This window comes from Schistocerca cancellata, unplaced genomic scaffold (assembly GCF_023864275.1).
Source record: "Schistocerca cancellata isolate TAMUIC-IGC-003103 unplaced genomic scaffold, iqSchCanc2.1 HiC_scaffold_710, whole genome shotgun sequence".
Lineage (NCBI taxonomy): Eukaryota > Metazoa > Arthropoda > Insecta > Orthoptera > Acrididae > Schistocerca > Schistocerca cancellata.
The window spans coordinates 70,428-95,412 of record NW_026046721.1 but is presented as its reverse complement, the minus strand read 5'-3'; the positions used below and the strand labels follow the sequence as shown (position 1 = coordinate 95,412).

The 24,985-nt window shown below is 43.5% G+C and overlaps 52 non-coding genes across 52 annotated transcripts; 26 read left to right on the top strand and 26 right to left on the bottom strand.

The window, feature by feature from the left end:
* Nucleotides 1–5,293: 5,293 nt before the first annotated feature.
* Trnay-gua (transfer RNA tyrosine (anticodon GUA)) lies at nucleotides 5,294–5,382 on the top strand. The gene is given in 2 exon segments: nucleotides 5,294–5,330; nucleotides 5,347–5,382. It is a non-coding gene; the product is annotated as a tRNA-Tyr (tRNA).
* A 358-nt stretch (nucleotides 5,383–5,740) lies between these two features.
* Nucleotides 5,741–5,812, bottom strand: Trnaq-cug (transfer RNA glutamine (anticodon CUG)). Its single transcript has one exon. It is a non-coding gene; the product is annotated as a tRNA-Gln (tRNA).
* Nucleotides 5,813–6,059: 247 nt separating this feature from the next.
* Trnay-gua (transfer RNA tyrosine (anticodon GUA)) lies at nucleotides 6,060–6,148 on the top strand. The gene is given in 2 exon segments: nucleotides 6,060–6,096; nucleotides 6,113–6,148. It is a non-coding gene; the product is annotated as a tRNA-Tyr (tRNA).
* A 358-nt stretch (nucleotides 6,149–6,506) lies between these two features.
* On the bottom strand, nucleotides 6,507–6,578 carry Trnaq-cug (transfer RNA glutamine (anticodon CUG)). Its single transcript has one exon. It is a non-coding gene; the product is annotated as a tRNA-Gln (tRNA).
* Nucleotides 6,579–6,825: 247 nt separating this feature from the next.
* Nucleotides 6,826–6,914, top strand: Trnay-gua (transfer RNA tyrosine (anticodon GUA)). Its single transcript is given in 2 exon segments — nucleotides 6,826–6,862; nucleotides 6,879–6,914. It is a non-coding gene; the product is annotated as a tRNA-Tyr (tRNA).
* A 358-nt stretch (nucleotides 6,915–7,272) lies between these two features.
* Trnaq-cug (transfer RNA glutamine (anticodon CUG)) lies at nucleotides 7,273–7,344 on the bottom strand. Its single transcript has one exon. It is a non-coding gene; the product is annotated as a tRNA-Gln (tRNA).
* A 247-nt stretch (nucleotides 7,345–7,591) lies between these two features.
* Nucleotides 7,592–7,680, top strand: Trnay-gua (transfer RNA tyrosine (anticodon GUA)). Its single transcript is given in 2 exon segments — nucleotides 7,592–7,628; nucleotides 7,645–7,680. It is a non-coding gene; the product is annotated as a tRNA-Tyr (tRNA).
* A 358-nt stretch (nucleotides 7,681–8,038) lies between these two features.
* On the bottom strand, nucleotides 8,039–8,110 carry Trnaq-cug (transfer RNA glutamine (anticodon CUG)). The gene has a single exon. It is a non-coding gene; the product is annotated as a tRNA-Gln (tRNA).
* Nucleotides 8,111–8,357: 247 nt separating this feature from the next.
* On the top strand, nucleotides 8,358–8,446 carry Trnay-gua (transfer RNA tyrosine (anticodon GUA)). Its single transcript is given in 2 exon segments — nucleotides 8,358–8,394; nucleotides 8,411–8,446. It is a non-coding gene; the product is annotated as a tRNA-Tyr (tRNA).
* Nucleotides 8,447–8,804: 358 nt separating this feature from the next.
* Nucleotides 8,805–8,876, bottom strand: Trnaq-cug (transfer RNA glutamine (anticodon CUG)). The gene has a single exon. It is a non-coding gene; the product is annotated as a tRNA-Gln (tRNA).
* Nucleotides 8,877–9,123: 247 nt separating this feature from the next.
* Nucleotides 9,124–9,212, top strand: Trnay-gua (transfer RNA tyrosine (anticodon GUA)). The gene is given in 2 exon segments: nucleotides 9,124–9,160; nucleotides 9,177–9,212. It is a non-coding gene; the product is annotated as a tRNA-Tyr (tRNA).
* Nucleotides 9,213–9,570: 358 nt separating this feature from the next.
* Trnaq-cug (transfer RNA glutamine (anticodon CUG)) lies at nucleotides 9,571–9,642 on the bottom strand. Its single transcript has one exon. It is a non-coding gene; the product is annotated as a tRNA-Gln (tRNA).
* A 247-nt stretch (nucleotides 9,643–9,889) lies between these two features.
* Trnay-gua (transfer RNA tyrosine (anticodon GUA)) lies at nucleotides 9,890–9,978 on the top strand. Its single transcript is given in 2 exon segments — nucleotides 9,890–9,926; nucleotides 9,943–9,978. It is a non-coding gene; the product is annotated as a tRNA-Tyr (tRNA).
* Nucleotides 9,979–10,336: 358 nt separating this feature from the next.
* Nucleotides 10,337–10,408, bottom strand: Trnaq-cug (transfer RNA glutamine (anticodon CUG)). The gene has a single exon. It is a non-coding gene; the product is annotated as a tRNA-Gln (tRNA).
* Nucleotides 10,409–10,655: 247 nt separating this feature from the next.
* Nucleotides 10,656–10,744, top strand: Trnay-gua (transfer RNA tyrosine (anticodon GUA)). Its single transcript is given in 2 exon segments — nucleotides 10,656–10,692; nucleotides 10,709–10,744. It is a non-coding gene; the product is annotated as a tRNA-Tyr (tRNA).
* Nucleotides 10,745–11,102: 358 nt separating this feature from the next.
* Nucleotides 11,103–11,174, bottom strand: Trnaq-cug (transfer RNA glutamine (anticodon CUG)). Its single transcript has one exon. It is a non-coding gene; the product is annotated as a tRNA-Gln (tRNA).
* Nucleotides 11,175–11,421: 247 nt separating this feature from the next.
* Nucleotides 11,422–11,510, top strand: Trnay-gua (transfer RNA tyrosine (anticodon GUA)). The gene is given in 2 exon segments: nucleotides 11,422–11,458; nucleotides 11,475–11,510. It is a non-coding gene; the product is annotated as a tRNA-Tyr (tRNA).
* A 358-nt stretch (nucleotides 11,511–11,868) lies between these two features.
* Trnaq-cug (transfer RNA glutamine (anticodon CUG)) lies at nucleotides 11,869–11,940 on the bottom strand. Its single transcript has one exon. It is a non-coding gene; the product is annotated as a tRNA-Gln (tRNA).
* Nucleotides 11,941–12,187: 247 nt separating this feature from the next.
* Trnay-gua (transfer RNA tyrosine (anticodon GUA)) lies at nucleotides 12,188–12,276 on the top strand. The gene is given in 2 exon segments: nucleotides 12,188–12,224; nucleotides 12,241–12,276. It is a non-coding gene; the product is annotated as a tRNA-Tyr (tRNA).
* Nucleotides 12,277–12,634: 358 nt separating this feature from the next.
* On the bottom strand, nucleotides 12,635–12,706 carry Trnaq-cug (transfer RNA glutamine (anticodon CUG)). Its single transcript has one exon. It is a non-coding gene; the product is annotated as a tRNA-Gln (tRNA).
* A 247-nt stretch (nucleotides 12,707–12,953) lies between these two features.
* Trnay-gua (transfer RNA tyrosine (anticodon GUA)) lies at nucleotides 12,954–13,042 on the top strand. The gene is given in 2 exon segments: nucleotides 12,954–12,990; nucleotides 13,007–13,042. It is a non-coding gene; the product is annotated as a tRNA-Tyr (tRNA).
* A 358-nt stretch (nucleotides 13,043–13,400) lies between these two features.
* On the bottom strand, nucleotides 13,401–13,472 carry Trnaq-cug (transfer RNA glutamine (anticodon CUG)). Its single transcript has one exon. It is a non-coding gene; the product is annotated as a tRNA-Gln (tRNA).
* Nucleotides 13,473–13,719: 247 nt separating this feature from the next.
* Nucleotides 13,720–13,808, top strand: Trnay-gua (transfer RNA tyrosine (anticodon GUA)). Its single transcript is given in 2 exon segments — nucleotides 13,720–13,756; nucleotides 13,773–13,808. It is a non-coding gene; the product is annotated as a tRNA-Tyr (tRNA).
* A 358-nt stretch (nucleotides 13,809–14,166) lies between these two features.
* Nucleotides 14,167–14,238, bottom strand: Trnaq-cug (transfer RNA glutamine (anticodon CUG)). The gene has a single exon. It is a non-coding gene; the product is annotated as a tRNA-Gln (tRNA).
* Nucleotides 14,239–14,485: 247 nt separating this feature from the next.
* On the top strand, nucleotides 14,486–14,574 carry Trnay-gua (transfer RNA tyrosine (anticodon GUA)). Its single transcript is given in 2 exon segments — nucleotides 14,486–14,522; nucleotides 14,539–14,574. It is a non-coding gene; the product is annotated as a tRNA-Tyr (tRNA).
* Nucleotides 14,575–14,932: 358 nt separating this feature from the next.
* On the bottom strand, nucleotides 14,933–15,004 carry Trnaq-cug (transfer RNA glutamine (anticodon CUG)). The gene has a single exon. It is a non-coding gene; the product is annotated as a tRNA-Gln (tRNA).
* A 247-nt stretch (nucleotides 15,005–15,251) lies between these two features.
* Nucleotides 15,252–15,340, top strand: Trnay-gua (transfer RNA tyrosine (anticodon GUA)). Its single transcript is given in 2 exon segments — nucleotides 15,252–15,288; nucleotides 15,305–15,340. It is a non-coding gene; the product is annotated as a tRNA-Tyr (tRNA).
* Nucleotides 15,341–15,698: 358 nt separating this feature from the next.
* Nucleotides 15,699–15,770, bottom strand: Trnaq-cug (transfer RNA glutamine (anticodon CUG)). The gene has a single exon. It is a non-coding gene; the product is annotated as a tRNA-Gln (tRNA).
* Nucleotides 15,771–16,017: 247 nt separating this feature from the next.
* On the top strand, nucleotides 16,018–16,106 carry Trnay-gua (transfer RNA tyrosine (anticodon GUA)). The gene is given in 2 exon segments: nucleotides 16,018–16,054; nucleotides 16,071–16,106. It is a non-coding gene; the product is annotated as a tRNA-Tyr (tRNA).
* A 358-nt stretch (nucleotides 16,107–16,464) lies between these two features.
* On the bottom strand, nucleotides 16,465–16,536 carry Trnaq-cug (transfer RNA glutamine (anticodon CUG)). Its single transcript has one exon. It is a non-coding gene; the product is annotated as a tRNA-Gln (tRNA).
* A 247-nt stretch (nucleotides 16,537–16,783) lies between these two features.
* Nucleotides 16,784–16,872, top strand: Trnay-gua (transfer RNA tyrosine (anticodon GUA)). Its single transcript is given in 2 exon segments — nucleotides 16,784–16,820; nucleotides 16,837–16,872. It is a non-coding gene; the product is annotated as a tRNA-Tyr (tRNA).
* A 358-nt stretch (nucleotides 16,873–17,230) lies between these two features.
* Trnaq-cug (transfer RNA glutamine (anticodon CUG)) lies at nucleotides 17,231–17,302 on the bottom strand. The gene has a single exon. It is a non-coding gene; the product is annotated as a tRNA-Gln (tRNA).
* A 247-nt stretch (nucleotides 17,303–17,549) lies between these two features.
* On the top strand, nucleotides 17,550–17,638 carry Trnay-gua (transfer RNA tyrosine (anticodon GUA)). Its single transcript is given in 2 exon segments — nucleotides 17,550–17,586; nucleotides 17,603–17,638. It is a non-coding gene; the product is annotated as a tRNA-Tyr (tRNA).
* A 358-nt stretch (nucleotides 17,639–17,996) lies between these two features.
* On the bottom strand, nucleotides 17,997–18,068 carry Trnaq-cug (transfer RNA glutamine (anticodon CUG)). Its single transcript has one exon. It is a non-coding gene; the product is annotated as a tRNA-Gln (tRNA).
* Nucleotides 18,069–18,315: 247 nt separating this feature from the next.
* Trnay-gua (transfer RNA tyrosine (anticodon GUA)) lies at nucleotides 18,316–18,404 on the top strand. The gene is given in 2 exon segments: nucleotides 18,316–18,352; nucleotides 18,369–18,404. It is a non-coding gene; the product is annotated as a tRNA-Tyr (tRNA).
* Nucleotides 18,405–18,762: 358 nt separating this feature from the next.
* On the bottom strand, nucleotides 18,763–18,834 carry Trnaq-cug (transfer RNA glutamine (anticodon CUG)). The gene has a single exon. It is a non-coding gene; the product is annotated as a tRNA-Gln (tRNA).
* A 247-nt stretch (nucleotides 18,835–19,081) lies between these two features.
* On the top strand, nucleotides 19,082–19,170 carry Trnay-gua (transfer RNA tyrosine (anticodon GUA)). The gene is given in 2 exon segments: nucleotides 19,082–19,118; nucleotides 19,135–19,170. It is a non-coding gene; the product is annotated as a tRNA-Tyr (tRNA).
* Nucleotides 19,171–19,528: 358 nt separating this feature from the next.
* Trnaq-cug (transfer RNA glutamine (anticodon CUG)) lies at nucleotides 19,529–19,600 on the bottom strand. The gene has a single exon. It is a non-coding gene; the product is annotated as a tRNA-Gln (tRNA).
* A 247-nt stretch (nucleotides 19,601–19,847) lies between these two features.
* On the top strand, nucleotides 19,848–19,936 carry Trnay-gua (transfer RNA tyrosine (anticodon GUA)). Its single transcript is given in 2 exon segments — nucleotides 19,848–19,884; nucleotides 19,901–19,936. It is a non-coding gene; the product is annotated as a tRNA-Tyr (tRNA).
* Nucleotides 19,937–20,294: 358 nt separating this feature from the next.
* On the bottom strand, nucleotides 20,295–20,366 carry Trnaq-cug (transfer RNA glutamine (anticodon CUG)). Its single transcript has one exon. It is a non-coding gene; the product is annotated as a tRNA-Gln (tRNA).
* Nucleotides 20,367–20,613: 247 nt separating this feature from the next.
* On the top strand, nucleotides 20,614–20,702 carry Trnay-gua (transfer RNA tyrosine (anticodon GUA)). Its single transcript is given in 2 exon segments — nucleotides 20,614–20,650; nucleotides 20,667–20,702. It is a non-coding gene; the product is annotated as a tRNA-Tyr (tRNA).
* Nucleotides 20,703–21,060: 358 nt separating this feature from the next.
* Nucleotides 21,061–21,132, bottom strand: Trnaq-cug (transfer RNA glutamine (anticodon CUG)). Its single transcript has one exon. It is a non-coding gene; the product is annotated as a tRNA-Gln (tRNA).
* Nucleotides 21,133–21,379: 247 nt separating this feature from the next.
* Trnay-gua (transfer RNA tyrosine (anticodon GUA)) lies at nucleotides 21,380–21,468 on the top strand. The gene is given in 2 exon segments: nucleotides 21,380–21,416; nucleotides 21,433–21,468. It is a non-coding gene; the product is annotated as a tRNA-Tyr (tRNA).
* A 358-nt stretch (nucleotides 21,469–21,826) lies between these two features.
* Nucleotides 21,827–21,898, bottom strand: Trnaq-cug (transfer RNA glutamine (anticodon CUG)). The gene has a single exon. It is a non-coding gene; the product is annotated as a tRNA-Gln (tRNA).
* Nucleotides 21,899–22,145: 247 nt separating this feature from the next.
* Trnay-gua (transfer RNA tyrosine (anticodon GUA)) lies at nucleotides 22,146–22,234 on the top strand. Its single transcript is given in 2 exon segments — nucleotides 22,146–22,182; nucleotides 22,199–22,234. It is a non-coding gene; the product is annotated as a tRNA-Tyr (tRNA).
* Nucleotides 22,235–22,592: 358 nt separating this feature from the next.
* On the bottom strand, nucleotides 22,593–22,664 carry Trnaq-cug (transfer RNA glutamine (anticodon CUG)). The gene has a single exon. It is a non-coding gene; the product is annotated as a tRNA-Gln (tRNA).
* A 247-nt stretch (nucleotides 22,665–22,911) lies between these two features.
* On the top strand, nucleotides 22,912–23,000 carry Trnay-gua (transfer RNA tyrosine (anticodon GUA)). The gene is given in 2 exon segments: nucleotides 22,912–22,948; nucleotides 22,965–23,000. It is a non-coding gene; the product is annotated as a tRNA-Tyr (tRNA).
* A 358-nt stretch (nucleotides 23,001–23,358) lies between these two features.
* Trnaq-cug (transfer RNA glutamine (anticodon CUG)) lies at nucleotides 23,359–23,430 on the bottom strand. The gene has a single exon. It is a non-coding gene; the product is annotated as a tRNA-Gln (tRNA).
* Nucleotides 23,431–23,677: 247 nt separating this feature from the next.
* Trnay-gua (transfer RNA tyrosine (anticodon GUA)) lies at nucleotides 23,678–23,766 on the top strand. Its single transcript is given in 2 exon segments — nucleotides 23,678–23,714; nucleotides 23,731–23,766. It is a non-coding gene; the product is annotated as a tRNA-Tyr (tRNA).
* A 358-nt stretch (nucleotides 23,767–24,124) lies between these two features.
* Trnaq-cug (transfer RNA glutamine (anticodon CUG)) lies at nucleotides 24,125–24,196 on the bottom strand. The gene has a single exon. It is a non-coding gene; the product is annotated as a tRNA-Gln (tRNA).
* A 247-nt stretch (nucleotides 24,197–24,443) lies between these two features.
* Trnay-gua (transfer RNA tyrosine (anticodon GUA)) lies at nucleotides 24,444–24,532 on the top strand. The gene is given in 2 exon segments: nucleotides 24,444–24,480; nucleotides 24,497–24,532. It is a non-coding gene; the product is annotated as a tRNA-Tyr (tRNA).
* Nucleotides 24,533–24,890: 358 nt separating this feature from the next.
* Nucleotides 24,891–24,962, bottom strand: Trnaq-cug (transfer RNA glutamine (anticodon CUG)). Its single transcript has one exon. It is a non-coding gene; the product is annotated as a tRNA-Gln (tRNA).
* Nucleotides 24,963–24,985: the final 23 nt, after the last annotated feature.

Below are 24,985 nucleotides of genomic sequence, written 5' to 3'. Positions count from 1 at the left end.
AACGTAGTTTCCCATTAACCAATGAATTGAGTTATTTTTGGTGGCAGGGAAATACAGTATCTGTGGCCGGAGAAGTGTCTGAGGCTGAAAATTTTCGGTGGACGATCTTGTCAGGAAAGCCAATTGGTCTCTCAACCATTTCCAGTTTTGCAGATGTCCTGCACACGTGAATCTGTGTACTGTTGTATCGAGGAGATTACATTTGAGACAAAGGTTTGTTTGGCTAATCCCGATTGAGTGCAAACGTTCGTTGGTGCTAACTATATTGTTCACCGATTTGTACCATGATGTTTTTGCGTCGGAGGAGAGACCACGTAGGTTAATGTTCTTCCATATAGTTGCCCAATCGTAATGCGGATATTTTGCCTCTATTTTATTCTTCCCTTCATTTTTCTTTCTGAGACACAGAATTGCTCGGGCCGTTAACTGCCGCAAATTAGTTAGTTCGCCATTGATATAACTCAGATCGACGAAAAATGTACGCACATGACGAAGACGGGGATTAATTTTTTGCACATCAACTGGCGCGTGGAGACTTGCAGGTCTAAGAATTTCAAATAACTTAGTTGTAATACTTGTAGCGTTTTCGTTGAGAAGACTAGTGGTCCGTTTGAGGAAAAGAGCAGAGGCCTTGTTCTTAATGTCAGTTAATCCCAGACCGCCATTGCTGGGATCTAGGGTAGCTGTTCTCCCAGTCACTCTAAACACTTCACCTCGCCATAGGTAGTTAGTGACGAGTGACATTATCTTTCCAGCGATCATGGTGGGGAGTGGAAAGATTTGCGCCGTATAATAAGCTTTTGATAAGAGGCAGTTATTAATTAAATGGATTCTCTGAAATTGATTTAAAGTTCGGTGCAGATTTTCTCTGATGGCTCCTTGAATGTATCCGGATGTAGTTTTCCAATTAATGGCCGCCATTTTTATTGGACACGTAGTCAGAGTCGTTCCAAGTGATTTGCACTGAGTGACCGGTGTTGCCCAAGTGACAGTTACGTGTTGAAAACCCCGCAGGTTGAGAAATCTGCTCTTATTAGCATTGGTGATAGCTCCCGACACGCTGCAGTACTTTTTAATGAGCAGTTCTAATTTGGAAATGTCATCGACGTTCCGTAATACGACGCCTACATCATCAGCGTATGCATTTATGACTGTTTTGTGACCTGCTAACGTAATACCTGTTAGGTTGGCGTGAAGACTGCGGAGTAGCGGCTCCAAGGAAAAGACGAATAGAAGCATGGAAAGCGGGCTGCCCTGAGGAACGCCGCGCCGTATCTGGATCTGCTTAGTTCTTTGACAGTTGACAGAGATACTTGCGCTGAATCCCAACGCAACGTTCGTGACCACACGGAGAGCTCGTTCGTCAAAGCCGATTTTTCTCATTGTTGTAAGAAGGAACCTGTGATCCACACGGTCGAAGGCTTTGTGAAAATCAATAAAACAAATGGCACATTTGATGTTCGTCACAGAGGTGATGGCAATTAAATCCCTGTATTCCGCAATACTTTTGAAAATAGTTCTGCCAGGTACACATGACTGATGTTGACTTACTATTTTTTTGGCTAAAAGTGAAAGTCTGTTATTTAACATTCTAGCTATGATTTTATAGTCGGAGTTAAGCAACGAAATAGGGCGAAAGTTGTGTAGATTTCGCTTCGATGTAGTCTTTGGAACTAGTACTATTGTGCATTCTTTCATAGCAGCAGGTAGTGGTTTTCCTTGGATAATCTCGTTTGCCATTTGAGTAAACTTTGCTCCAATGAGTGACCAGTATCGCAGATAAAATTCAACGGGCAACCCATCCGGCCCCGGTGACTTTTTTAAAGGAGACTTGCGGACGGTTTCGTGGACATCCTCTTCAGTGAAATCAGTAAGAAGTCCTTCATTGTCCTCTTCTGACAGCTGAGGAACTATGCTGTCAAGAAATTCTTCAAAGGATTCTTCGCATAACTGACCGGCTGAATATAGATTGTGGTAATACTGGTAAACCTCGTTGACGATCTCTTTCTGTGAAGTAACGGTCAGACCGGTCGGAGTCTGGATCTCATCAAGAAAGGTTCGACTCCTATGTTTTGCGTGTCGCAAGAGGTGATACAAGGAAGCAGTTTCGTCCCCTGATAATGACTTGGCTTTCGACTTTACTTTTAGTCCTTCCAGCTGTTGTTGTTTAATGCGGAGTAATTTGGCCTTAGTTTTCTTAATGTCTTCCACACGAATGCCGGAAATGCTCGCCTGTTCATACAAGTTCCGTAACATTGCATAATAAAATTCTATGGTGTTCTTGAGTTCACGGGATCGTTGGAGACTGTAGTGAATTAAAACACTCCGCAGTTTTGGTTTTGCCCTGTTGCACCACCAGTCCGTAACAGTCACATAGCGATCTACCGAGCGCAAGCACATGTTCCACGTTTCGTTGACAACATCGGCTAACTCATTGTCCTGTAGCAAAGATACGTTCAGCTTCCACTGACTTCTGAAGCGGCGAGTTGGTTGTGCCTTTAAATTGATAGAAGCCAGCATACTGCAATGGTCGGAGAAATATACAGGAATTGTCTCGACTTTAACTAAGGATCTTTCCATATCTTGTGACACATATATCCTATCAATTCTGCTACAGGACTGTGTAGCTATGTACGTATATGCAACAACAGTGGGATATTTAATTTCCCAAGTATCCCTGAGTTTTAGATCCGTAACTAGCCGCTTCAACTCGTTACAGCAATTAAAATTGGGAGTCTGATCTTTTTTATTTAATACACAGTTAAAATCGCCGCCAATTAAAAGTTGCGGCGGGTTTTTCCGTAATAGATATATTATTTCTTCTCTAAAAAATTTAGCCCTTTCCGGTCTATTGGAGGTCCCTGACGGGGCATACAGGTTAATAATAGTAACGTCAAAGACTTTAAGACCGATTGCTCTGCCCGAGTCCAGTCTCTCGACATCAGTTACAGGGATCCCTTCCCGGATTAAAATTGCTGTCCCCACTTTTGTTTCGAGTGAGATATTTAGTATTTCTACATAGCCTGCAACCTTAAGGTCAGGCATCGCGACTTCTTGCAGCAAAGCTATGTCAGTTCCTGATTCGTAAAGGAAATCCTTGAGAGCAGCAATCTTCGGTTCTGACTTAATCCTGTTAATGTTTATAGTTGTTATTGTGTATGCCTGGCACATGTAGCTTCCTTGTGAAAATAAGGAAAAAAAAATCCCTACTGTCAGAGAAAAGTATCAATTACTTCTGGAGGTAATATAAGAAAAAGAAGAAAAAAAATGATACTAAAAACAGTCAACTACGAATTTGGCATATTGGTAATTCCGTTGTCACCGAAATTGTGCAGGAACATGGTGGCACTTAGCAGTATCGTTTCACGAGTTAGACTTGGCTGTGTCAGTTCAATGACGGATTCTTTACCGGGTCAGACTTATCTTTACAGTGGGGGTTTGCACCGTCAAGTTTCTTTGGGTTTTTCTCGGGGGATACTTCAGAAATTATTTCATATGATACGTTTTTGGCTTTCACATCATCTTTTCCAAGTTTTTGTTTATCGGCGTTACGAGATGCTTTGAGGTTCGGTTGAGGTTTTAGCCTGCGTCTTTGAACCTCTGCAGTGGCAGTGTGTGACCGCGAGTGATCCGCAACTTGCGCCGATTGGGCGGAAGTGGCCTCTACACAGTCCTGTTTGTTAAGTCTAGTTCCAGTTTCAGTTCCTTCCGCGACCTCCATCGGTGCAACGGGGAGGGAGTGCTGTGTGTCTGTAGATTCGCAAGGCTGAGTCCGATCCATCGCTTGCTGTTCCTCAGAACTCGACTCCTGTGTCGCCGTGATCGGAGCCTGTGTTTTCGCGTCCATGTCGTCTAACGCTGTGGCAACAGCAGCTGTCGGCGGGAGGGCCTCTGCTGCCGGCGTCACCGCCACATGTTTACTGTCTACGTCCTCACCCGCACTCTCACTGCATTGCTTTTGTTTACGGTTGGACTGTGATGTAGCATCGTCAGAACAGTCTTCAGTCGTGTCTAAAGGTCTCTTTTTAGTTTGCAGATCGCATTCATGGGTAGAAGAACTGCGATCGGTAATTACATGCAAGGGAGGAAAATCAGCGACATTTACGGCAGTTACATCAGAAGTACGAGCTCCATCATTACTGGCGGGGGGAGGTTGATGATTGTTAGGCAGAACATCATTAAGCGTAAGTCGCTGACGCTGCGTAAGGCTATTTTTAAGGACATAGACACGGCGGGGACAGTCTTGACGGAAATGACCCGTTTCATTACAAATATTACATGTCTGAACCTGCCCTGAGTAAACGATATGCGCTTTATGACCAGCAATAGAAAGGAAAGATGGAATATTGGCTTTAACTTCCATTTCTACTGATCGTATGCCATTGAAACACTGCAATTTATACAATTTTGACCACCTTTCGTTGACAATGGACTGGATCTCCCCGTATTTCGATAGTGCCTCTTTAATCAGCTGATTATCTACTTCAATGGGAATGTTTAGCACTCTTACAGTTTTATACGTGATATCCGCTTTCCGAATCGAAACACTACTTTTAGACCCATCTCTATGCACAAATTCAGCAACACTACCCCACTTCAACAACAGCTTCTCAACATCCACGGGATTAAAAAATTTGACAAAAACACAGTATTTGTCAGCATCTAATTGAGTGGTATGTACGGAATCAGAACTTACTCCAATTACGTCGGTCAGCCAGTCATGGATTTCCAAAGCCGTAGGTTGCACTGCACGTGTTTCCTTCTCGAAGGAGAAAACCAGGGTATTCTTCCGGACAATTCCAGCCATTTTTCGTCAGTTACGAGGAGATCCCGGCAATAAACCGAAATTCCTCCAAAACAGAACCGTTATAACGGACGAAAACACACAGAAACTTTGCACAATGACACCAGTCACGTTGAAATACAGAAATTCACAAACAGCAACAAACTAAAACTCAGGACTTGGCGTCACCACTAACGTACACAGAGCAGCTGCGGACACGTCCTAACGCGCAGACAGCTAGAGCCGGAATACACCATGGAACCAGACAGGAGCATGGGACTCGTAAATACACTTAGCAGTACTCTGACATAATTCAGACACTTCCTACTTGCATTTTTTAACCTAATTGATACGATCGAGCATTATAAAACTTAATCTGGGCAATGTTTGCAGTTGCAGCCGATGGCTGCATTTCTGTGCGTCTATATGGCCGCGCTGAGTAGCTGTGTGTGGAAACGAAAGACAGGGACGGAGCTAAAGCAATCAGTACGAATAACAAAGTAAGCAGAGCCTCTGGTAGCTCAGTTGGTAGAGCGGTGGACTGTAGTGGAGGATTCACAGTTATCCATAGGTCGCTGGTTCAAATCCGGCCCAGAGGACTGTTTTTCTAATCTCACGAGCAAAGAGGCTCCAGAGCATGCCCACTCGGTCAGAACCTCCCTATGTTTTAAACCTATTTTAAAGGAAATTCATTTGCTCAGCTTGTAATAGCTAGTTGATAATCATGGGATTCTTAGCCTCCGTAGGTTAATGATAAATCTTCGAATTATCTTAAAATTGCTTGCTCTTACAGGCATTACTCGTTTAATGTGCTATATAGGTCACATAGTCGCACCAATATTCAGCCGTTTCATAGACGTCTCGTTATTTACACAAACGTAGGAACTAAATCCCTGAGCCTATCACTGCTACTTCCTCGGCGAGAAACGCTTATTACAGAAAATTTAGACTAAACGAAGGTTCCACCGAGATTCGAACTCGGATCGCTGGATTCAGAGTCCAGAGTGCTAACCGTTACACCATGGAACCAGACAGGAGCATGGGACTCGTAAATACACTTAGCAGTACTCTGACATAATTCAGACACTTCCTACTTGCATTTTTTAACCTAATTGATACGATCGAGCATTATAAAACTTAATCTGGGCAATGTTTGCAGTTGCAGCCGATGGCTGCATTTCCGTGCGTCTATATGGCCGCGCTGAGTAGCTGTGTGTGGAAACGAAAGACAGGGACGGAGCTAAAGCAATCAGTACGAATAACAAAGTAAGCAGAGCCTCTGGTAGCTCAGTTGGTAGAGCGGTGGACTGTAGTGGAGGATTCACAGTTATCCATAGGTCGCTGGTTCAAATCCGGCCCAGAGGACTGTTTTTCTAATCTCACGAGCAAAGAGGCTCCAGAGCATGCCCACTCGGTCAGAACCTCCCTATGTTTTAAACCTATTTTAAAGGAAATTCATTTGCTCAGCTTGTAATAGCTAGTTGATAATCATGGGATTCTTAGCCTCCGTAGGTTAATGATAAATCTTCGAATTATCTTAAAATTGCTTGCTCTTACAGGCATTACTCGTTTAATGTGCTATATAGGTCACATAGTCGCACCAATATTCAGCCGTTTCATAGACGTCTCGTTATTTACACAAACGTAGGAACTAAATCCCTGAGCCTATCACTGCTACTTCCTCGGCGAGAAACGCTTATTACAGAAAATTTAGACTAAACGAAGGTTCCACCGAGATTCGAACTCGGATCGCTGGATTCAGAGTCCAGAGTGCTAACCGTTACACCATGGAACCAGACAGGAGCATGGGACTCGTAAATACACTTAGCAGTACTCTGACATAATTCAGACACTTCCTACTTGCATTTTTTAACCTAATTGATACGATCGAGCATTATAAAACTTAATCTGGGCAATGTTTGCAGTTGCAGCCGATGGCTGCATTTCTGTGCGTCTATATGGCCGCGCTGAGTAGCTGTGTGTGGAAACGAAAGACAGGGACGGAGCTAAAGCAATCAGTACGAATAACAAAGTAAGCAGAGCCTCTGGTAGCTCAGTTGGTAGAGCGGTGGACTGTAGTGGAGGATTCACAGTTATCCATAGGTCGCTGGTTCAAATCCGGCCCAGAGGACTGTTTTTCTAATCTCACGAGCAAAGAGGCTCCAGAGCATGCCCACTCGGTCAGAACCTCCCTATGTTTTAAACCTATTTTAAAGGAAATTCATTTGCTCAGCTTGTAATAGCTAGTTGATAATCATGGGATTCTTAGCCTCCGTAGGTTAATGATAAATCTTCGAATTATCTTAAAATTGCTTGCTCTTACAGGCATTACTCGTTTAATGTGCTATATAGGTCACATAGTCGCACCAATATTCAGCCGTTTCATAGACGTCTCGTTATTTACACAAACGTAGGAACTAAATCCCTGAGCCTATCACTGCTACTTCCTCGGCGAGAAACGCTTATTACAGAAAATTTAGACTAAACGAAGGTTCCACCGAGATTCGAACTCGGATCGCTGGATTCAGAGTCCAGAGTGCTAACCGTTACACCATGGAACCAGACAGGAGCATGGGACTCGTAAATACACTTAGCAGTACTCTGACATAATTCAGACACTTCCTACTTGCATTTTTTAACCTAATTGATACGATCGAGCATTATAAAACTTAATCTGGGCAATGTTTGCAGTTGCAGCCGATGGCTGCATTTCTGTGCGTCTATATGGCCGCGCTGAGTAGCTGTGTGTGGAAACGAAAGACAGGGACGGAGCTAAAGCAATCAGTACGAATAACAAAGTAAGCAGAGCCTCTGGTAGCTCAGTTGGTAGAGCGGTGGACTGTAGTGGAGGATTCACAGTTATCCATAGGTCGCTGGTTCAAATCCGGCCCAGAGGACTGTTTTTCTAATCTCACGAGCAAAGAGGCTCCAGAGCATGCCCACTCGGTCAGAACCTCCCTATGTTTTAAACCTATTTTAAAGGAAATTCATTTGCTCAGCTTGTAATAGCTAGTTGATAATCATGGGATTCTTAGCCTCCGTAGGTTAATGATAAATCTTCGAATTATCTTAAAATTGCTTGCTCTTACAGGCATTACTCGTTTAATGTGCTATATAGGTCACATAGTCGCACCAATATTCAGCCGTTTCATAGACGTCTCGTTATTTACACAAACGTAGGAACTAAATCCCTGAGCCTATCACTGCTACTTCCTCGGCGAGAAACGCTTATTACAGAAAATTTAGACTAAACGAAGGTTCCACCGAGATTCGAACTCGGATCGCTGGATTCAGAGTCCAGAGTGCTAACCGTTACACCATGGAACCAGACAGGAGCATGGGACTCGTAAATACACTTAGCAGTACTCTGACATAATTCAGACACTTCCTACTTGCATTTTTTAACCTAATTGATACGATCGAGCATTATAAAACTTAATCTGGGCAATGTTTGCAGTTGCAGCCGATGGCTGCATTTCTGTGCGTCTATATGGCCGCGCTGAGTAGCTGTGTGTGGAAACGAAAGACAGGGACGGAGCTAAAGCAATCAGTACGAATAACAAAGTAAGCAGAGCCTCTGGTAGCTCAGTTGGTAGAGCGGTGGACTGTAGTGGAGGATTCACAGTTATCCATAGGTCGCTGGTTCAAATCCGGCCCAGAGGACTGTTTTTCTAATCTCACGAGCAAAGAGGCTCCAGAGCATGCCCACTCGGTCAGAACCTCCCTATGTTTTAAACCTATTTTAAAGGAAATTCATTTGCTCAGCTTGTAATAGCTAGTTGATAATCATGGGATTCTTAGCCTCCGTAGGTTAATGATAAATCTTCGAATTATCTTAAAATTGCTTGCTCTTACAGGCATTACTCGTTTAATGTGCTATATAGGTCACATAGTCGCACCAATATTCAGCCGTTTCATAGACGTCTCGTTATTTACACAAACGTAGGAACTAAATCCCTGAGCCTATCACTGCTACTTCCTCGGCGAGAAACGCTTATTACAGAAAATTTAGACTAAACGAAGGTTCCACCGAGATTCGAACTCGGATCGCTGGATTCAGAGTCCAGAGTGCTAACCGTTACACCATGGAACCAGACAGGAGCATGGGACTCGTAAATACACTTAGCAGTACTCTGACATAATTCAGACACTTCCTACTTGCATTTTTTAACCTAATTGATACGATCGAGCATTATAAAACTTAATCTGGGCAATGTTTGCAGTTGCAGCCGATGGCTGCATTTCTGTGCGTCTATATGGCCGCGCTGAGTAGCTGTGTGTGGAAACGAAAGACAGGGACGGAGCTAAAGCAATCAGTACGAATAACAAAGTAAGCAGAGCCTCTGGTAGCTCAGTTGGTAGAGCGGTGGACTGTAGTGGAGGATTCACAGTTATCCATAGGTCGCTGGTTCAAATCCGGCTCAGAGGACTGTTTTTCTAATCTCACGAGCAAAGAGGCTCCAGAGCATGCCCACTCGGTCAGAACCTCCCTATGTTTTAAACCTATTTTAAAGGAAATTCATTTGCTCAGCTTGTAATAGCTAGTTGATAATCATGGGATTCTTAGCCTCCGTAGGTTAATGATAAATCTTCGAATTATCTTAAAATTGCTTGCTCTTACAGGCATTACTCGTTTAATGTGCTATATAGGTCACATAGTCGCACCAATATTCAGCCGTTTCATAGACGTCTCGTTATTTACACAAACGTAGGAACTAAATCCCTGAGCCTATCACTGCTACTTCCTCGGCGAGAAACGCTTATTACAGAAAATTTAGACTAAACGAAGGTTCCACCGAGATTCGAACTCGGATCGCTGGATTCAGAGTCCAGAGTGCTAACCGTTACACCATGGAACCAGACAGGAGCATGGGACTCGTAAATACACTTAGCAGTACTCTGACATAATTCAGACACTTCCTACTTGCATTTTTTAACCTAATTGATACGATCGAGCATTATAAAACTTAATCTGGGCAATGTTTGCAGTTGCAGCCGATGGCTGCATTTCTGTGCGTCTATATGGCCGCGCTGAGTAGCTGTGTGTGGAAACGAAAGACAGGGACGGAGCTAAAGCAATCAGTACGAATAACAAAGTAAGCAGAGCCTCTGGTAGCTCAGTTGGTAGAGCGGTGGACTGTAGTGGAGGATTCACAGTTATCCATAGGTCGCTGGTTCAAATCCGGCCCAGAGGACTGTTTTTCTAATCTCACGAGCAAAGAGGCTCCAGAGCATGCCCACTCGGTCAGAACCTCCCTATGTTTTAAACCTATTTTAAAGGAAATTCATTTGCTCAGCTTGTAATAGCTAGTTGATAATCATGGGATTCTTAGCCTCCGTAGGTTAATGATAAATCTTCGAATTATCTTAAAATTGCTTGCTCTTACAGGCATTACTCGTTTAATGTGCTATATAGGTCACATAGTCGCACCAATATTCAGCCGTTTCATAGACGTCTCGTTATTTACACAAACGTAGGAACTAAATCCCTGAGCCTATCACTGCTACTTCCTCGGCGAGAAACGCTTATTACAGAAAATTTAGACTAAACGAAGGTTCCACCGAGATTCGAACTCGGATCGCTGGATTCAGAGTCCAGAGTGCTAACCGTTACACCACGGAACCAGACAGGAGCATGGGACTCGTAAATACACTTAGCAGTACTCTGACATAATTCAGACACTTCCTACTTGCATTTTTTAACCTAATTGATACGATCGAGCATTATAAAACTTAATCTGGGCAATGTTTGCAGTTGCAGCCGATGGCTGCATTTCTGTGCGTCTATATGGCCGCGCTGAGTAGCTGTGTGTGGAAACGAAAGACAGGGACGGAGCTAAAGCAATCAGTACGAATAACAAAGTAAGCAGAGCCTCTGGTAGCTCAGTTGGTAGAGCGGTGGACTGTAGTGGAGGATACACAGTTATCCATAGGTCGCTGGTTCAAATCCGGCCCAGAGGACTGTTTTTCTAATCTCACGAGCAAAGAGGCTCCAGAGCATGCCCACTCGGTCAGAACCTCCCTATGTTTTAAACCTATTTTAAAGGAAATTCATTTGCTCAGCTTGTAATAGCTAGTTGATAATCATGGGATTCTTAGCCTCCGTAGGTTAATGATAAATCTTCGAATTATCTTAAAATTGCTTGCTCTTACAGGCATTACTCGTTTAATGTGCTATATAGGTCACATAGTCGCACCAATATTCAGCCGTTTCATAGACGTCTCGTTATTTACACAAACGTAGGAACTAAATCCCTGAGCCTATCACTGCTACTTCCTCGGCGAGAAACGCTTATTACAGAAAATTTAGACTAAACGAAGGTTCCACCGAGATTCGAACTCGGATCGCTGGATTCAGAGTCCAGAGTGCTAACCGTTACACCATGGAACCAGACAGGAGCATGGGACTCGTAAATACACTTAGCAGTACTCTGACATAATTCAGACACTTCCTACTTGCATTTTTTAACCTAATTGATACGATCGAGCATTATAAAACTTAATCTGGGCAATGTTTGCAGTTGCAGCCGATGGCTGCATTTCTGTGCGTCTATATGGCCGCGCTGAGTAGCTGTGTGTGGAAACGAAAGACAGGGACGGAGCTAAAGCAATCAGTACGAATAACAAAGTAAGCAGAGCCTCTGGTAGCTCAGTTGGTAGAGCGGTGGACTGTAGTGGAGGATTCACAGTTATCCATAGGTCGCTGGTTCAAATCCGGCCCAGAGGACTGTTTTTCTAATCTCACGAGCAAAGAGGCTCCAGAGCATGCCCACTCGGTCAGAACCTCCCTATGTTTTAAACCTATTTTAAAGGAAATTCATTTGCTCAGCTTGTAATAGCTAGTTGATAATCATGGGATTCTTAGCCTCCGTAGGTTAATGATAAATCTTCGAATTATCTTAAAATTGCTTGCTCTTACAGGCATTACTCGTTTAATGTGCTATATAGGTCACATAGTCGCACCAATATTCAGCCGTTTCATAGACGTCTCGTTATTTACACAAACGTAGGAACTAAATCCCTGAGCCTATCACTGCTACTTCCTCGGCGAGAAACGCTTATTACAGAAAATTTAGACTAAACGAAGGTTCCACCGAGATTCGAACTCGGATCGCTGGATTCAGAGTCCAGAGTGCTAACCGTTACACCATGGAACCAGACAGGAGCATGGGACTCGTAAATACACTTAGCAGTACTCTGACATAATTCAGACACTTCCTACTTGCATTTTTTAACCTAATTGATACGATCGAGCATTATAAAACTTAATCTGGGCAATGTTTGCAGTTGCAGCCGATGGCTGCATTTCTGTGCGTCTATATGGCCGCGCTGAGTAGCTGTGTGTGGAAACGAAAGACAGGGACGGAGCTAAAGCAATCAGTACGAATAACAAAGTAAGCAGAGCCTCTGGTAGCTCAGTTGGTAGAGCGGTGGACTGTAGTGGAGGATTCACAGTTATCCATAGGTCGCTGGTTCAAATCCGGCCCAGAGGACTGTTTTTCTAATCTCACGAGCAAAGAGGCTCCAGAGCATGCCCACTCGGTCAGAACCTCCCTATGTTTTAAACCTATTTTAAAGGAAATTCATTTGCTCAGCTTGTAATAGCTAGTTGATAATCATGGGATTCTTAGCCTCCGTAGGTTAATGATAAATCTTCGAATTATCTTAAAATTGCTTGCTCTTACAGGCATTACTCGTTTAATGTGCTATATAGGTCACATAGTCGCACCAATATTCAGCCGTTTCATAGACGTCTCGTTATTTACACAAACGTAGGAACTAAATCCCTGAGCCTATCACTGCTACTTCCTCGGCGAGAAACGCTTATTACAGAAAATTTAGACTAAACGAAGGTTCCACCGAGATTCGAACTCGGATCGCTGGATTCAGAGTCCAGAGTGCTAACCGTTACACCATGGAACCAGACAGGAGCGTGGGACTCGTAAATACACTTAGCAGTACTCTGACATAATTCAGACACTTCCTACTTGCATTTTTTAACCTAATTGATACGATCGAGCATTATAAAACTTAATCTGGGCAATGTTTGCAGTTGCAGCCGATGGCTGCATTTCTGTGCGTCTATATGGCCGCGCTGAGTAGCTGTGTATGGAAACGAAAGACAGGGACGGAGCTAAAGCAATCAGTACGAATAACAAAGTAAGCAGAGCCTCTGGTAGCTCAGTTGGTAGAGCGGTGGACTGTAGTGGAGGATTCACAGTTATCCATAGGTCGCTGGTTCAAATCCGGCCCAGAGGACTGTTTTTCTAATCTCACGAGCAAAGAGGCTCCAGAGCATGCCCACTCGGTCAGAACCTCCCTATGTTTTAAACCTATTTTAAAGGAAATTCATTTGCTCAGCTTGTAATAGCTAGTTGATAATCATGGGATTCTTAGCCTCCGTAGGTTAATGATAAATCTTCGAATTATCTTAAAATTGCTTGCTCTTACAGGCATTACTCGTTTAATGTGCTATATAGGTCACATAGTCGCACCAATATTCAGCCGTTTCATAGACGTCTCGTTATTTACACAAACGTAGGAACTAAATCCCTGAGCCTATCACTGCTACTTCCTCGGCGAGAAACGCTTATTACAGAAAATTTAGACTAAACGAAGGTTCCACCGAGATTCGAACTCGGATCGCTGGATTCAGAGTCCAGAGTGCTAACCGTTACACCATGGAACCAGACAGGAGCATGGGACTCGTAAATACACTTAGCAGTACTCTGACATAATTCAGACACTTCCTACTTGCATTTTTTAACCTAATTGATACGATCGAGCATTATAAAACTTAATCTGGGCAATGTTTGCAGTTGCAGCCGATGGCTGCATTTCTGTGCGTCTATATGGCCGCGCTGAGTAGCTGTGTGTGGAAACGAAAGACAGGGACGGAGCTAAAGCAATCAGTACGAATAACAAAGTAAGCAGAGCCTCTGGTAGCTCAGTTGGTAGAGCGGTGGACTGTAGTGGAGGATTCACAGTTATCCATAGGTCGCTGGTTCAAATCCGGCCCAGAGGACTGTTTTTCTAATCTCACGAGCAAAGAGGCTCCAGAGCATGCCCACTCGGTCAGAACCTCCCTATGTTTTAAACCTATTTTAAAGGAAATTCATTTGCTCAGCTTGTAATAGCTAGTTGATAATCATGGGATTCTTAGCCTCCGTAGGTTAATGATAAATCTTCGAATTATCTTAAAATTGCTTGCTCTTACAGGCATTACTCGTTTAATGTGCTATATAGGTCACATAGTCGCACCAATATTCAGCCGTTTCATAGACGTCTCGTTATTTACACAAACGTAGGAACTAAATCCCTGAGCCTATCACTGCTACTTCCTCGGCGAGAAACGCTTATTACAGAAAATTTAGACTAAACGAAGGTTCCACCGAGATTCGAACTCGGATCGCTGGATTCAGAGTCCAGAGTGCTAACCGTTACACCATGGAACCAGACAGGAGCATGGGACTCGTAAATACACTTAGCAGTACTCTGACATAATTCAGACACTTCCTACTTGCATTTTTTAACCTAATTGATACGATCGAGCATTATAAAACTTAATCTGGGCAATGTTTGCAGTTGCAGCCGATGGCTGCATTTCTGTGCGTCTATATGGCCGCGCTGAGTAGCTGTGTGTGGAAACGAAAGACAGGGACGGAGCTAAAGCAATCAGTACGAATAACAAAGTAAGCAGAGCCTCTGGTAGCTCAGTTGGTAGAGCGGTGGACTGTAGTGGAGGATTCACAGTTATCCATAGGTCGCTGGTTCAAATCCGGCCCAGAGGACTGTTTTTCTAATCTCACGAGCAAAGAGGCTCCAGAGCATGCCCACTCGGTCAGAACCTCCCTATGTTTTAAACCTATTTTAAAGGAAATTCATTTGCTCAGCTTGTAATAGCTAGTTGATAATCATGGGATTCTTAGCCTCCGTAGGTTAATGATAAATCTTCGAATTATCTTAAAATTGCTTGCTCTTACAGGCATTACTCGTTTAATGTGCTATATAGGTCACATAGTCGCACCAATATTCAGCCGTTTCATAGACGTCTCGTTATTTACACAAACGTAGGAACTAAATCCCTGAGCCTATCACTGCTACTTCCTCGGCGAGAAACGCTTATTACAGAAAATTTAGACTAAACGAAGGTTCCACCGAGATTCGAACTCGGATCGCTGGATTCAGAGTCCAGAGTGCTAACCGTTACACCATGGAACCAGACAGGAGCATGGGACTCGTAAATACACTTAGCAGTACTCTGACATAATTCAGACACTTCCTACTTGCATTTTTTAACCTAATTGATACGATCGAGCATTATAAAACTTAATCTGGGCAATGTTTGCAGTTGCAGCCGATGGCTGCATTTCTGTGCGTCTATATGGCCGCGCTGAGTAGCTGTGTGTGGAAACGAAAGACAGGGACGGAGCTAAAGCAATCAGTACGAATAACAAAGTAAGCAGAGCCTCTGGTAGCTCAGTTGGTAGAGCGGTGGACTGTAGTGGAGGATTCACAGTTATCCATAGGTCGCTGGTTCAAATCCGGCCCAGAGGACTGTTTTTCTAATCTCACGAGCAAAGAGGCTCCAGAGCATGCCCACTCGGTCAGAACCTCCCTATGTTTTAAACCTATTTTAAAGGAAATTCATTTGCTCAGCTTGTAATAGCTAGTTGATAATCATGGGATTCTTAGCCTCCGTAGGTTAATGATAAATCTTCGAATTATCTTAAAATTGCTTGCTCTTACAGGCATTACTCGTTTAATGTGCTATATAGGTCACATAGTCGCACCAATATTCAGCCGTTTCATAGACGTCTCGTTATTTACACAAACGTAGGAACTAAATCCCTGAGCCTATCACTGCTACTTCCTCGGCGAGAAACGCTTATTACAGAAAATTTAGACTAAACGAAGGTTCCACCGAGATTCGAACTCGGATCGCTGGATTCAGAGTCCAGAGTGCTAACCGTTACACCATGGAACCAGACAGGAGCATGGGACTCGTAAATACACTTAGCAGTACTCTGACATAATTCAGACACTTCCTACTTGCATTTTTTAACCTAATTGATACGATCGAGCATTATAAAACTTAATCTGGGCAATGTTTGCAGTTGCAGCCGATGGCTGCATTTCTGTGCGTCTATATGGCCGCGCTGAGTAGCTGTGTGTGGAAACGAAAGACAGGGACGGAGCTAAAGCAATCAGTACGAATAACAAAGTAAGCAGAGCCTCTGGTAGCTCAGTCGGTGGAGCGGTGGACTGTAGTGGAGGATTCACAGTTATCCATAGGTCGCTGGTTCAAATCCGGCCCAGAGGACTGTTTTTCTAATCTCACGAGCAAAGAGGCTCCAGAGCATGCCCACTCGGTCAGAACCTCCCTATGTTTTAAACCTATTTTAAAGGAAATTCATTTGCTCAGCTTGTAATAGCTAGTTGATAATCATGGGATTCTTAGCCTCCGTAGGTTAATGATAAATCTTCGAATTATCTTAAAATTGCTTGCTCTTACAGGCATTACTCGTTTAATGTGCTATATAGGTCACATAGTCGCACCAATATTCAGCCGTTTCATAGACGTCTCGTTATTTACACAAACGTAGGAACTAAATCCCTGAGCCTATCACTGCTACTTCCTCGGCGAGAAACGCTTATTACAGAAAATTTAGACTAAACGAAGGTTCCACCGAGATTCGAACTCGGATCGCTGGATTCAGAGTCCAGAGTGCTAACCGTTACACCATGGAACCAGACAGGAGCATGGGACTCGTAAATACACTTAGCAGTACTCTGACATAATTCAGACACTTCCTACTTGCATTTTTTAACCTAATTGATACGATCGAGCATTATAAAACTTAATCTGGGCAATGTTTGCAGTTGCAGCCGATGGCTGCATTTCTGTGCGTCTATATGGCCGCGCTGAGTAGCTGTGTGTGGAAACGAAAGACAGGGACGGAGCTAAAGCAATCAGTACGAATAACAAAGTAAGCAGAGCCTCTGGTAGCTCAGTTGGTAGAGCGGTGGACTGTAGTGGAGGATTCACAGTTATCCATAGGTCGCTGGTTCAAATCCGGCCCAGAGGACTGTTTTTCTAATCTCACGAGCAAAGAGGCTCCAGAGCATGCCCACTCGGTCAGAACCTCCCTATGTTTTAAACCTATTTTAAAGGAAATTCATTTGCTCAGCTTGTAATAGCTAGTTGATAATCATGGGATTCTTAGCCTCCGTAGGTTAATGATAAATCTTCGAATTATCTTAAAATTGCTTGCTCTTACAGGCATTACTCGTTTAATGTGCTATATAGGTCACATAGTCGCACCAATATTCAGCCGTTTCATAGACGTCTCGTTATTTACACAAACGTAGGAACTAAATCCCTGAGCCTATCACTGCTACTTCCTCGGCGAGAAACGCTTATTACAGAAAATTTAGACTAAACGAAGGTTCCACCGAGATTCGAACTCGGATCGCTGGATTCAGAGTCCAGAGTGCTAACCGTTACACCATGGAACCAGACAGGAGCATGGGACTCGTAAATACACTTAGCAGTACTCTGACATAATTCAGACACTTCCTACTTGCATTTTTTAACCTAATTGATACGATCGAGCATTATAAAACTTAATCTGGGCAATGTTTGCAGTTGCAGCCGATGGCTGCATTTCTGTGCGTCTATATGGCCGCGCTGAGTAGCTGTGTGTGGAAACGAAAGACAGGGACGGAGCTAAAGCAATCAGTACGAATAACAAAGTAAGCAGAGCCTCTGGTAGCTCAGTTGGTAGAGCGGTGGACTGTAGTGGAGGATTCACAGTTATCCATAGGTCGCTGGTTCAAATCCGGCCCAGAGGACTGTTTTTCTAATCTCACGAGCAAAGAGGCTCCAGAGCATGCCCACTCGGTCAGAACCTCCCTATGTTTTAAACCTATTTTAAAGGAAATTCATTTGCTCAGCTTGTAATAGCTAGTTGATAATCATGGGATTCTTAGCCTCCGTAGGTTAATGATAAATCTTCGAATTATCTTAAAATTGCTTGCTCTTACAGGCATTACTCGTTTAATGTGCTATATAGGTCACATAGTCGCACCAATATTCAGCCGTTTCATAGACGTCTCGTTATTTACACAAACGTAGGAACTAAATCCCTGAGCCTATCACTGCTACTTCCTCGGCGAGAAACGCTTATTACAGAAAATTTAGACTAAACGAAGGTTCCACCGAGATTCGAACTCGGATCGCTGGATTCAGAGTCCAGAGTGCTAACCGTTACACCATGGAACCAGACAGGAGCATGGGACTCGTAAATACACTTAGCAGTACTCTGACATAATTCAGACACTTCCTACTTGCATTTTTTAACCTAATTGATACGATCGAGCATTATAAAACTTAATCTGGGCAATGTTTGCAGTTGCAGCCGATGGCTGCATTTCTGTGCGTCTATATGGCCGCGCTGAGTAGCTGTGTGTGGAAACGAAAGACAGGGACGGAGCTAAAGCAATCAGTACGAATAACAAAGTAAGCAGAGCCTCTGGTAGCTCAGTCGGTGGAGCGGTGGACTGTAGTGGAGGATTCACAGTTATCCATAGGTCGCTGGTTCAAATCCGGCCCAGAGGACTGTTTTTCTAATCTCACGAGCAAAGAGGCTCCAGAGCATGCCCACTCGGTCAGAACCTCCCTATGTTTTAAACCTATTTTAAAGGAAATTCATTTGCTCAGCTTGTAATAGCTAGTTGATAATCATGGGATTCTTAGCCTCCGTAGGTTAATGATAAATCTTCGAATTATCTTAAAATTGCTTGCTCTTACAGGCATTACTCGTTTAATGTGCTATATAGGTCACATAGTCGCACCAATATTCAGCCGTTTCATAGACGTCTCGTTATTTACACAAACGTAGGAACTAAATCCCTGAGCCTATCACTGCTACTTCCTCGGCGAGAAACGCTTATTACAGAAAATTTAGACTAAACGAAGGTTCCACCGAGATTCGAACTCGGATCGCTGGATTCAGAGTCCAGAGTGCTAACCGTTACACCATGGAACCAGACAGGAGCATGGGACTCGTAAATACACTTAGCAGTACTCTGACATAATTCAGACACTTCCTACTTGCATTTTTTAACCTAATTGATACGATCGAGCATTATAAAACTTAATCTGGGCAATGTTTGCAGTTGCAGCCGATGGCTGCATTTCTGTGCGTCTATATGGCCGCGCTGAGTAGCTGTGTGTGGAAACGAAAGACAGGGACGGAGCTAAAGCAATCAGTACGAATAACAAAGTAAGCAGAGCCTCTGGTAGCTCAGTTGGTAGAGCGGTGGACTGTAGTGGAGGATTCACAGTTATCCATAGGTCGCTGGTTCAAATCCGGCCCAGAGGACTGTTTTTCTAATCTCACGAGCAAAGAGGCTCCAGAGCATGCCCACTCGGTCAGAACCTCCCTATGTTTTAAACCTATTTTAAAGGAAATTCATTTGCTCAGCTTGTAATAGCTAGTTGATAATCATGGGATTCTTAGCCTCCGTAGGTTAATGATAAATCTTCGAATTATCTTAAAATTGCTTGCTCTTACAGGCATTACTCGTTTAATGTGCTATATAGGTCACATAGTCGCACCAATATTCAGCCGTTTCATAGACGTCTCGTTATTTACACAAACGTAGGAACTAAATCCCTGAGCCTATCACTGCTACTTCCTCGGCGAGAAACGCTTATTACAGAAAATTTAGACTAAACGAAGGTTCCACCGAGATTCGAACTCGGATCGCTGGATTCAGAGTCCAGAGTGCTAACCGTTACACCATGGAACCAGACAGGAGCATGGGACTCGTAAATACACTTAGCAGTACTCTGACATAATTCAGACACTTCCTACTTGCATTTTTTAACCTAATTGATACGATCGAGCATTATAAAACTTAATCTGGGCAATGTTTGCAGTTGCAGCCGATGGCTGCATTTCTGTGCGTCTATATGGCCGCGCTGAGTAGCTGTGTGTGGAAACGAAAGACAGGGACGGAGCTAAAGCAATCAGTACGAATAACAAAGTAAGCAGAGCCTCTGGTAGCTCAGTTGGTAGAGCGGTGGACTGTAGTGGAGGATTCACAGTTATCCATAGGTCGCTGGTTCAAATCCGGCCCAGAGGACTGTTTTTCTAATCTCACGAGCAAAGAGGCTCCAGAGCATGCCCACTCGGTCAGAACCTCCCTATGTTTTAAACCTATTTTAAAGGAAATTCATTTGCTCAGCTTGTAATAGCTAGTTGATAATCATGGGATTCTTAGCCTCCGTAGGTTAATGATAAATCTTCGAATTATCTTAAAATTGCTTGCTCTTACAGGCATTACTCGTTTAATGTGCTATATAGGTCACATAGTCGCACCAATATTCAGCCGTTTCATAGACGTCTCGTTATTTACACAAACGTAGGAACTAAATCCCTGAGCCTATCACTGCTACTTCCTCGGCGAGAAACGCTTATTACAGAAAATTTAGACTAAACGAAGGTTCCACCGAGATTCGAACTCGGATCGCTGGATTCAGAGTCCAGAGTGCTAACCGTTACACCATGGAACCAGACAGGAGCATGGGACTCGTAAATACACTTAGCAGTACTCTGACATAATTCAGACACTTCCTACTTGCATTTTTTAACCTAATTGATACGATCGAGCATTATAAAACTTAATCTGGGCAATGTTTGCAGTTGCAGCCGATGGCTGCATTTCTGTGCGTCTATATGGCCGCGCTGAGTAGCTGTGTGTGGAAACGAAAGACAGGGACGGAGCTAAAGCAATCAGTACGAATAACAAAGTAAGCAGAGCCTCTGGTAGCTCAGTCGGTGGAGCGGTGGACTGTAGTGGAGGATTCACAGTTATCCATAGGTCGCTGGTTCAAATCCGGCCCAGAGGACTGTTTTTCTAATCTCACGAGCAAAGAGGCTCCAGAGCATGCCCACTCGGTCAGAACCTCCCTATGTTTTAAACCTATTTTAAAGGAAATTCATTTGCTCAGCTTGTAATAGCTAGTTGATAATCATGGGATTCTTAGCCTCCGTAGGTTAATGATAAATCTTCGAATTATCTTAAAATTGCTTGCTCTTACAGGCATTACTCGTTTAATGTGCTATATAGGTCACATAGTCGCACCAATATTCAGCCGTTTCATAGACGTCTCGTTATTTACACAAACGTAGGAACTAAATCCCTGAGCCTATCACTGCTACTTCCTCGGCGAGAAACGCTTATTACAGAAAATTTAGACTAAACGAAGGTTCCACCGAGATTCGAACTCGGATCGCTGGATTCAGAGTCCAGAGTGCTAACCGTTACACCATGGAACCAGACAGGAGCATGGGACTCGTAAATACACTTAGCAGTACTCTGACATAATTCAGACACTTCCTACTTGCATTTTTTAACCTAATTGATACGATCGAGCATTATAAAACTTAATCTGGGCAATGTTTGCAGTTGCAGCCGATGGCTGCATTTCTGTGCGTCTATATGGCCGCGCTGAGTAGCTGTGTGTGGAAACGAAAGACAGGGACGGAGCTAAAGCAATCAGTACGAATAACAAAGTAAGCAGAGCCTCTGGTAGCTCAGTTGGTAGAGCGGTGGACTGTAGTGGAGGATTCACAGTTATCCATAGGTCGCTGGTTCAAATCCGGCCCAGAGGACTGTTTTTCTAATCTCACGAGCAAAGAGGCTCCAGAGCATGCCCACTCGGTCAGAACCTCCCTATGTTTTAAACCTATTTTAAAGGAAATTCATTTGCTCAGCTTGTAATAGCTAGTTGATAATCATGGGATTCTTAGCCTCCGTAGGTTAATGATAAATCTTCGAATTATCTTAAAATTGCTTGCTCTTACAGGCATTACTCGTTTAATGTGCTATATAGGTCACATAGTCGCACCAATATTCAGCCGTTTCATAGACGTCTCGTTATTTACACAAACGTAGGAACTAAATCCCTGAGCCTATCACTGCTACTTCCTCGGCGAGAAACGCTTATTACAGAAAATTTAGACTAAACGAAGGTTCCACCGAGATTCGAACTCGGATCGCTGGATTCAGAGTCCAGAGTGCTAACCGTTACACCATGGAACCAGACAGGAGCATGGGACTCGTAAATACACTTAGCAGTACTCTGACATAATTCAGACACTTCCTACTTGCATTTTTTAACCTAATTGATACGATCGAGCATTATAAAACTTAATCTGGGCAATGTTTGCAGTTGCAGCCGATGGCTGCATTTCTGTGCGTCTATATGGCCGCGCTGAGTAGCTGTGTGTGGAAACGAAAGACAGGGACGGAGCTAAAGCAATCAGTACGAATAACAAAGTAAGCAGAGCCTCTGGTAGCTCAGTCGGTGGAGCGGTGGACTGTAGTGGAGGATTCACAGTTATCCATAGGTCGCTGGTTCAAATCCGGCCCAGAGGACTGTTTTTCTAATCTCACGAGCAAAGAGGCTCCAGAGCATGCCCACTCGGTCAGAACCTCCCTATGTTTTAAACCTATTTTAAAGGAAATTCATTTGCTCAGCTTGTAATAGCTAGTTGATAATCATGGGATTCTTAGCCTCCGTAGGTTAATGATAAATCTTCGAATTATCTTAAAATTGCTTGCTCTTACAGGCATTACTCGTTTAATGTGCTATATAGGTCACATAGTCGCACCAATATTCAGCCGTTTCATAGACGTCTCGTTATTTACACAAACGTAGGAACTAAATCCCTGAGCCTATCACTGCTACTTCCTCGGCGAGAAACGCTTATTACAGAAAATTTAGACTAAACGAAGGTTCCACCGAGATTCGAACTCGGATCGCTGGATTCAGAGTCCAGAGTGCTAACCGTTACACCATGGAACCAGACAGGAGCATGGGACTCGTAAATACACTTAGCAGTACTCTGACATAATTCAGACACTTCCTACTTGCATTTTTTAACCTAATTGATACGATCGAGCATTATAAAACTTAATCTGGGCAATGTTTGCAGTTGCAGCCGATGGCTGCATTTCTGTGCGTCTATATGGCCGCGCTGAGTAGCTGTGTGTGGAAACGAAAGACAGGGACGGAGCTAAAGCAATCAGTACGAATAACAAAGTAAGCAGAGCCTCTGGTAGCTCAGTTGGTAGAGCGGTGGACTGTAGTGGAGGATTCACAGTTATCCATAGGTCGCTGGTTCAAATCCGGCCCAGAGGACTGTTTTTCTAATCTCACGAGCAAAGAGGCTCCAGAGCATGCCCACTCGGTCAGAACCTCCCTATGTTTTAAACCTATTTTAAAGGAAATTCATTTGCTCAGCTTGTAATAGCTAGTTGATAATCATGGGATTCTTAGCCTCCGTAGGTTAATGATAAATCTTCGAATTATCTTAAAATTGCTTGCTCTTACAGGCATTACTCGTTTAATGTGCTATATAGGTCACATAGTCGCACCAATATTCAGCCGTTTCATAGACGTCTCGTTATTTACACAAACGTAGGAACTAAATCCCTGAGCCTATCACTGCTACTTCCTCGGCGAGAAACGCTTATTACAGAAAATTTAGACTAAACGAAGGTTCCACCGAGATTCGAACTCGGATCGCTGGATTCAGAGTCCAGAGTGCTAACCGTTACACCATGGAACCAGACAGGAGCATGGGACTCGTAAATACACTTAGCAGTACTCTGACATAATTCAGACACTTCCTACTTGCATTTTTTAACCTAATTGATACGATCGAGCATTATAAAACTTAATCTGGGCAATGTTTGCAGTTGCAGCCGATGGCTGCATTTCTGTGCGTCTATATGGCCGCGCTGAGTAGCTGTGTGTGGAAACGAAAGACAGGGACGGAGCTAAAGCAATCAGTACGAATAACAAAGTAAGCAGAGCCTCTGGTAGCTCAGTTGGTAGAGCGGTGGACTGTAGTGGAGGATTCACAGTTATCCATAGGTCGCTGGTTCAAATCCGGCCCAGAGGACTGTTTTTCTAATCTCACGAGCAAAGAGGCTCCAGAGCATGCCCACTCGGTCAGAACCTCCCTATGTTTTAAACCTATTTTAAAGGAAATTCATTTGCTCAGCTTGTAATAGCTAGTTGATAATCATGGGATTCTTAGCCTCCGTAGGTTAATGATAAATCTTCGAATTATCTTAAAATTGCTTGCTCTTACAGGCATTACTCGTTTAATGTGCTATATAGGTCACATAGTCGCACCAATATTCAGCCGTTTCATAGACGTCTCGTTATTTACACAAACGTAGGAACTAAATCCCTGAGCCTATCACTGCTACTTCCTCGGCGAGAAACGCTTATTACAGAAAATTTAGACTAAACGAAGGTTCCACCGAGATTCGAACTCGGATCGCTGGATTCAGAGTCCAGAGTGCTAACCGTTACACCATGGAACCAGACAGGAGCATGGGACTCGTAAATACACTTAGCAGTACTCTGACATAATTCAGACACTTCCTACTTGCATTTTTTAACCTAATTGATACGATCGAGCATTATAAAACTTAATCTGGGCAATGTTTGCAGTTGCAGCCGATGGCTGCATTTCTGTGCGTCTATATGGCCGCGCTGAGTAGCTGTGTGTGGAAACGAAAGACAGGGACGGAGCTAAAGCAATCAGTACGAATAACAAAGTAAGCAGAGCCTCTGGTAGCTCAGTTGGTAGAGCGGTGGACTGTAGTGGAGGATTCACAGTTATCCATAGGTCGCTGGTTCAAATCCGGCCCAGAGGACTGTTTTTCTAATCTCACGAGCAAAGAGGCTCCAGAGCATGCCCACTCGGTCAGAACCTCCCTATGTTTTAAACCTATTTTAAAGGAAATTCATTTGCTCAGCTTGTAATAGCTAGTTGATAATCATGGGATTCTTAGCCTCCGTAGGTTAATGATAAATCTTCGAATTATCTTAAAATTGCTTGCTCTTACAGGCATTACTCGTTTAATGTGCTATATAGGTCACATAGTCGCACCAATATTCAGCCGTTTCATAGACGTCTCGTTATTTACACAAACGTAGGAACTAAATCCCTGAGCCTATCACTGCTACTTCCTCGGCGAGAAACGCTTATTACAGAAAATTTAGACTAAACGAAGGTTCCACCGAGATTCGAACTCGGATCGCTGGATTCAGAGTCCAGAGTGCTAACCGTTACACCATGGAACCAGACAGGAGCATGGGACTCGTAA